Source organism: Papaver somniferum, chromosome 2 (assembly GCF_003573695.1).
Source record: "Papaver somniferum cultivar HN1 chromosome 2, ASM357369v1, whole genome shotgun sequence".
In the NCBI taxonomy this organism is placed as follows: Eukaryota; Viridiplantae; Streptophyta; class Magnoliopsida; order Ranunculales; family Papaveraceae; genus Papaver; species Papaver somniferum.
Window position 1 is genome coordinate 88,848,010 of NC_039359.1, and position 8,894 is coordinate 88,856,903.

Here is an 8,894-nt window from a genome sequence, read left to right on the forward strand (position 1 = left end):
AGAGTTATTCAATTGCCGATTATCTCATATAAATAATTCTGATGCATCTGAAAATATTCGACTGGGTAAGTACGTGTACTTACTTCCATATCATGAGTTATTTTTGTCACAGTATGTATATCGGGTATGTGTACCCTTAAGACAAAAAAAGTTCATGAACTTTTGGTATCCATACTAGGTATGTGTACCTTCTTAATTTCACGAGTCAACAGATCTTTTTGATATCCATACTAGGTATGTTTACCAAAGGTCGTTGCCGAACTATAGATACGCCGGTACGTGTAGTAAGGCTCGGTACCTATAGCTGTTACGCCAGTACATGAAGTGGTATATGTACCATCCTGTATCCAAATTTACAGTAGTTCGATAACTCTCTAATAATCGATTTGAAACATTCCCGAATAACATAAATGACACATATCACTGTTCCAGGCTATTTTCAAATGATTAACTTGAATCATGATTTAGGTCATAAACAATAAACTGTTCTTAACCAAATTCATCAAGTATCGAACAAATGTTCTTAAGCTTAGTCACTAATATTTTGAGAATAATTAACAAGATAAACTTGACTCAAAATTTCTATTGTGCAATATTTCAAAGTCCACTTAGTCATGCGACTTAGTCTCATAGATAGAAAGGTGAATACTTGAATAATAGTTTGGTTCATTCTTCACATAACTTTTGTAGATGAAGTTCTCCAAATGTCTTCAGTTGATGTTCTCCTTCAAATGGTAGAACGCAGTGATGTATGATACTCAACTACACACTTCTAATCTTAATCCGAGACTTGACTAAATGTAGATTGGATATCAAGATATAGTTTTGATCAACTAAATTTGACAACAAGTTTGAGATGGAAAAAACTTGTGAGTTCGACCGAGCAATGCTCTAACACCAAATGACTAAAATTTATCTCGTAAAGTGAAATTTGCATTGTGACCTAAAATTAATCATGAAGTTGCTTAGTGACCTATAATGAGCATGTGATATAAAAGATGCCCAGTGAAACGAATTGATCTGACATGTGGCCTATAATTTCTTTTGTGGCTTAAACTTCTCTCTTTCATCCAAAATCTCCATTTTGTGAGATAAAAACTATCATGTGATCCAAAACATATCTCGTAACCCGTAATTTACACAATTACTCACAAAATGCTATCGTTACACATGCTACATTTTTTTAAAATATGCATCATGACAACTTTTTCCTAGATGTACTATGTGGGTCAAATGTGTATTATACTGCGAAACGAGAGGCAAGTTTCTAACGAAACATGATATCGAAAATTTGGCTTAATTTGGAATATAATTGAACGCTAGATGGATGACGTCAAGGATGCTGTTGAAACCTCAATTAATAGAGAAAATATGATGAGGTTAGAGAGGATTGGAAAAACCCTCTTGGAAAGATGTGATCAAAATAATTCTAATGGAAATATGATTAAAGACGTATTAATTTGAGATCGTTAATGAAAATTTTATATGAATAATTGATAATTAATGGAAATGTGATACACTTATTTAGTAAGTCATTTACCACATTTGAATATATTTTAAAAATATAGAACTAAGAATATTGTCTGAACTCTCTTAACTAAAATTTGGGGGAAGACGCCGACAGAGGGTATTTAAAGATGTGACGTAGACATATTTTATATTACAATATGAAGATTTTATTGTGCTTTGATTAATTCCCTTTGATCGAGATTATTATTCTCCACCGGGTTTACTAAACAAGGATTTTAGCGAGACAACATCACAACAATTACAAGTATGTATTGCCTGCGTAAGACCTAAAGACCGCGTTAACATTACTGAACAAGATGAGATTGAAATTACAATGAAACACAATTCTTTTTCAATTGAAATAATTTCCATAATTATCACAAAGAAGTAAGGAGTTTAAAGCCTGTTCTCGTCACACGTAAACTAGTAGTATTCTAGACACAACGTTATAATTTTTTTCTGTTTCTCAAGGATTTGTCCTACTGGATATTTTGTTGTTGAGGTTATAATGAGGCAACATAAGTGAGTTTAGATTTGTATTAAGTAGATTATCAATGGTAAATAAGTATTATTATTAACATTTTTAATAACAAAAGAAACATAAAATGGATCATACTAACTAAATGAATTCCTCTTGTGTAAAAGACCTATCATTTTGAAAACATAATATGAGTTTCTTTATAACTAATAGCTTTATATATGTTTTTGGCAAGTAACCTTTCATCTTTGATCCAAAATTTTGAATAAATAATTAGCTATCATAAAATTTACTTATCAAAATAAATCGCGTCACTCAGGATTAAAATTCTATTTATACAATCTTAAACCAAACTTACATCCCAAAACTTTCGAATAGCCAAATATTTGAATTAAACTCAGACTCACATATAATTTTTACTACCATCCCTCTTGAATTTTCTCTTCCTTTTGTTATGCTAATTGTATCTATCTGGTGACCTCTTAGATGGTATATCCCTAGAAAAGAATTTGTGTATCTTAATTAAAGGAGGATTCATCAAATCATATCCCATGCTCATCCATAAGTTATGATATATGGCGACAATATTCTTTAACACGGCTTGTAGATTGGTGGTGTAAATGTCATTACAAAAATTACAAAAAAATAAAAATAAACTCTTACACATTATCACTAACATTCGAAAATTAAAATAAACTCATTTTATTGAGACAGGATAGTAAGAAATAATAAAAATTTGTATTACATATCTTTTCTTATCTTTCTATAAGAGGAACTTTGTTTTTAATTAAGAATACAAAAACATATTCAAAGTAATCCATATTTAATGTGAAGTGTGTATTTGTATACTTATCATAAAACGGAAACAATTCTATAAATGGGGACACACAAAATAATAAAACAATATGATCTTAGTGAGAATAAAATATAATGCTTCATAAGAACTCTCTTCATGTCACAAAGATATACGTTCGTGTATTTTGTACACTGAGAAAGAAAATTGAAAAGTGTGGTAATGTGTTAACGTACTTTTCTTAGTTAATTAATCTCATCCATATTATTTTATTTTTTTATTTTAAAACCCAGTATATATCACTAAAAAAATTAATATGTTAATGTGTATTTCATCACAACACGTACACTAACTAAGAATCCCTTAACGCAAACAAAAATCACTATTAATTATAAGTAAACATAAAAGCCATATAAAAATATTCATTTTCAAAGAAAAAATTCATTTATAAGACTACATTTTATAAATGCAATCTATATCTTCAAAAAAAATAATATAAACACCATTCTTAGGTTAGTAGGCTTTTTTCTTGGATCGAGATGGTGTAGAAACCCAAGTTAGAATTTCATAATGAGTTTTTCAATCGATAAATCATTAGAAAAACATAACTGTTTAATTTTTATCTTACAACTCAAACCTTAGAAAAAAACAGGTGTTGATCATGATATTAGTGAAGTTTAATACTCAAATCTTAATAATTCTGGTGGTGAGAAATCAAGTCAAACGATTTCATATTAGGTTTGAATTAACACAGAACTCTGTTCTCTTTTTATTTCTTTTGTATACTGATGGAATAGTTCATTCGTTACCCCTCTTTCATAGTGCTCAATATTTCCCCCCATAGATTGATGTTCATCATAGGTGTCATATTTTTTTCTCAAGTACTTCTAAAAATTGTTTACCCCATATCTCTGATCCCTTATTTCGTAATTAGATAATCCTGAATAGTATTCCAAAAATACTTTTCTATTTCGGATGTACATAACACGGATTTTACTCCCATATCAATTAACTCTCTTCTAACATATTATCCTTTTACAAATTTTTGAACAGAGAAGAAGCCATTTGGTCCAAGACCCCTTAGTTTTGGTATTTTGTAACTCCTTCCACATAATAAAACCCAAGAACAGAGAAAAGAGATTGTTAATTGGTTACAATCTCAAACCACAAACTTCAGCTTGGAGCTCTTGGGATCTCAAGTAATTCTCAATTCCATGTACAAAATGTTGGCATTACCTCACAAACATAAGCCTAGTCTTTGTGAAGACTAGAAGCAGAGCACACTATAGTAACACCATGAATTCCCGATATAAAGATTCATTTAGAAAGATTTTTTGGGCACCACTGTGTTTTTGAGGAGACCATGGTTTGATTAGACCACCTTCCCTATAGTTATAAGAGGTGTCATAAAAGGTGGAGATGACTAGTTTACCCTTTAACCTAACTAAAATTATAACTAATCTACAACTTCTTCTTCCTCTATTCAACAATTTTTTTTCTTCTCTTCTTCATCAATTTATGATCATCTAAACCCGATCATATACAAATCTAATCAAAATCATCAAATTTTTATTGTCGTCGATTCATTGAATTTTCATCGTCGATTAATCGATATTTTGTAAACAAACCCGTCCATAAGTATTTTCCTACAAACCCATTACTTCTAATTCGTTTTTGATTGAAATTTTGAGAAGTAGTCATCAAAATAGGTTGAATTGGAGGTTACAGTAGTAAGTTCGGTTAGGATAATTTTGAAAAATACCCTAGTTTTACAACCGAACTTTTAAAGATGAAGAACACGAAGAAAACTTTGGCTAAGAATGTTTTTTTTGTTCCTAACCGTACGCTTGAGTTCGGTTGAGTTGCAAAAAAGAATTTCAAAACCGAAAACTTCTTTGTATAGCTAAATGTTGAGTTCGGTTCAATCGCAAAAACAAAAATTCCTAACCGAACTTTACTCTGAAAACCTATATAATGAGTTCAGCTATGTCGCAATTTTTTCTGCTAACCGAACGAAGAGTTCGACAATGTTTTATAAACGTTGCTAACCTACCGAAGTCCGTTGTTTAAAGTTCGGTTACAACGTGGTCGAGTCGACTGAACCGAACAAAACTTTGGAAACTCAAGCATAGTAGTCCGGTTACATTTTATTTTTCATCATCTAGCCGAACAAACAAAAACTCCATTAAAGCGCTGGTCTGTTTACCTATGTATTTTGGATTTATTAACCGAACTGCATTTGCAGAAAGTTCGGTTACATGTTCTTCTTATAATATAATCGAATTGTGTTGACCTAGTCGAAATTTTTTGTTACAATTTTCATTTTGAAGAAATTTTAGGCTATTTATAGCAACATTAACTAAGTTACAAGCATACCTCGGTACCTAAAGGATGTTTTTTTATCCATATTCACCCATCTCTAAATATTGTTTTTCTCCATCTTCTTCTTTTTCTACTGCTTTAATCACTTAATAATTCTACTTCTTTAATCACTTAATAATTGTCCATTAATTTAACCTTAATCAATGATTAATTACACTAACTAATCATTACACAAAAATAATTAGGGGGTGGTTTTGGTATTAAAATAAATATATGCATAAGGGTGTCCACATAATACTTCAAATAACTTACTAAAATAAAATGATGGTCCCCTCCAAAAAAATAGCGGTACCCAAAAAATTGTTCTAGATTTAACAATGCAAAGTAACCAACAGTTGGTTTTTTCACTCTCTCTGTTTTGACTAGCCGACCAACCTACCACCATCGACCCAATCTAAAAATCCCAACAACGATGATATTCGATGTAGAGGTGAGCATGGGCCCGGTATGGAACGATTTTCGCCTCATCCGCATCCAATTCATTGCACTACGGATTTCAAATTTGGCATCCGCATCCAATCCATATCCAACGGATTTGCATCCAATAGATACACGGATAGACGGATTGGATTCGGATAATCCAATGGATTTATAGTAAAGAAAATAAAGCTAACACAAATGACTCCTTATAAACCTACATATCCTATATATGTATAAAAACATAAAAGTGTCATGTACAACACACTAAACAAACATATTAAAAATTCCTAAATGATCCATAGTATTTTCTAGAACTATATAAATGCCCTTAATTTAACGGATACAGATGTCCAACGTATTTTCATGGTTGCATACGGACCCGATCCGTTATCTGTTGGATTTCAAAAATTTCATTCACATCCAATCCCATATCTCTGATCCCTTATTTCGTAATTAGATAATCCTGAATAGTATTCCAAAAATACTTTTCTATTTCGGATGTTCAGAACACGGATTTTACTCCCATATTGATTAACTCTCTTCTAACATATTATCCTTGTACAAATTTTCGAACAGAGAAGAAGCCATTGGGTCCAAGACCCCTCAATTTTGATATTTCGTAACTCCTTCCACACAATAAAACCCAAGCACTGACATAATTGGTTTTTGCTTTTTATCTGTTTTTATGCCTGTAACACAAATCTCTATAGTCCCCTCCAATGTTTGTCTGATCCCATCTTCATCAATCAATTTTTCTAAGGATTTAGCTATTTCCTCAACTTCAAGTTTAGGTTTTTTCTTCATATTCATCTTTATGAACTTGTTATCATGATAGTTGTTAATTACTATGTCTGCAATTTTTGAAGTACGATAACATATATATATATATATATATATATATATATATCCAAATTTTTTTTAATATATTATATATTATTTCACTTAAGTCTTTATTTTCATCATATTAAATCCACATGTTTTGAATCTATTATATGTTATTTCACTCAAATCTTTATTCTCATCATAACAAGGGAAGTTGTGGCGACAAAATCAAATCGCATGTATTGACAACATTTCCAGGAAATAAAACATCTAAAAATAAATTAAATGTCTTTCATTAAATTATGAATTCTCCAAACTATACTGAAGTTTTCCTTATTAACTGCATCAACAACGAGCTTTGAGTCAAGTTCAAAGATAACTCTCTCTAACCGCATGTTTTGTTCCCAATTCAATGCTGCCCAAAGCCCTTTGTAAGATCTTAAGATCAATGCAAACTCATCAAGAGAGAAGCGTTCGGTAGAAACAAGTTAGAAGCCGCAGTATCCACTTGAGCGTGATGGCAGGATTTCTTGCTGGCGAATTACCGATAATTATGCTTGTAGTGGGTGTACACATGCCTCATATCCCAGCGCCATAGGCTTTTATCAGGTCTGATTATTCCAGTATGGTACTTTTAACATTGCAAGAGCTTGGACACCATGATGGCTCTACGTACACCAAGACCAATGCATGGATGATGGAACATTTTTTGGCTCTGCCCAACACCCATCATATGATTCTTCCCGTGTACTTGAGAAAAATGGTGCATAAGTATAATCAACTTGTTTTTGGTCAAGAGGATCGTTACCCAATTCTTGATGGGTTGACCTTACACAATGTGATGACAGGTATACCATGGGGGCATGGCATAAGCCCTACGAGTGTCAGGTACTATTCTTAGGTAGATAAATTTCGATCCCCTACGCGTTCCTGCAAAATCACGCAATATCGGACCAATTCCACATGTGTTTAGAAATATCATGGAAAGTACCATCTGAATTTAAGGTAAACATGCTTCTAGGGGGAGATATCCAATGGGTGTTGATTCTGTTTTTACTAGTGACTGATCTGATGATATGCTTGGGGGATATTCTAGCTCCATGTTCAGTTAATAATTTTTTATAGTTTAAGATAATGCTTTATTGTGATATATTACTATTCTGAAAGATGATATCCCATTTTGCAGTCCAGATATACCAAGCGACACTAACTTTATCAATGAAAACTTTTTCTAATATAATATTGTTGTTCAGATCATCGAACCAGATGCAACAACATTCTTCAAGATTTATATCAGTTGGATTCTTCCACCCAAAAGTTGTACTCCAAACTGCTCTAGATAAATTGCAGTCTAAGATTACATGTAAAGCAGTTTACAGTTGTTGTGTGCATAAGGGACAAGCAACATTGACATTAGGTATGAAACCCGAGAGTTTATCTCTTGTTGGAATTATATCCTTGATACACTTCCATAAGAATTGTCTGATTCTCGGAAGCATTGGAAGTTTGCATAATTTTTTGTAGATTTTATGAATTCTCTGACCCACTGAAGTTTGTAAATGCTTCTCTTCGTACATCTCTCTATCAGCATATTTGACCGATATATTCTTCTCTAGATTACTTTATCTTTGCAGTTTCGATTTATTGATATCTTGAGAATTTTCCTTACAGTATCGTCATCAAAAAGATCTAGTATGAGACCGACATTCAAAGTATCCGAGTTTGGGTTGAAAATTTGCCAGAAATAAGAGTAAAGTTGTACATTAGTTGCAGCTTGTTTTGACAAACTTTTATTTCATTTAAGACAATAAATTTGACATTCAAAGTAATATAAATTAATTGATAGTAAATAAGAAGATACCAAATATTACTGTAACACTCCTTGTTTTTAGCACGACGCATGCTAAAAGATGCGCCATGGCCTGAGATGAAGCTTCATCTAAAGCTTCTGTTGCGCGGTACGCGATAGATTGGCTAAAGGAAAATGTCGCGCCAAAATGGCGCATTATGTTTGGAATTTGGACAAGGGTCAATGTTACATCATAATGATGCATTAGGCTAGTTGGGTAGGTGGCCTTGAGCTTGTAGCGTAATCATTACGCATTACGAAAGTTATTGGCCTAGAGCCAATATCGCACAATCATTGTGCATCAGGACATAGAGGGCTGACAGAATAAGTAGTGCACAATCATTGTGCATCAGCCAAAGAGGGCTGGCCAAAGGAGTGTTTCTCAATCATTGTGTGCAATCATTGTGCACAATCATTGCGAAGTAACACAATCATTACGAAGTAACACAATCATTGCAAAGTAACGCAATCATTGCGATGAACAGTGAAGCAGGCATGTCATTTTGGTCCCCTATACATACTTGTAGAAATTCCATTAAGACATATATAAGGAGGGGTACTTGTTTGAAGGTGCATATAAGGACTATGCACCAAGCAAGCTTCATAGCTTAGCCGAAAGAGTATAAATGATGCCTAAGGCT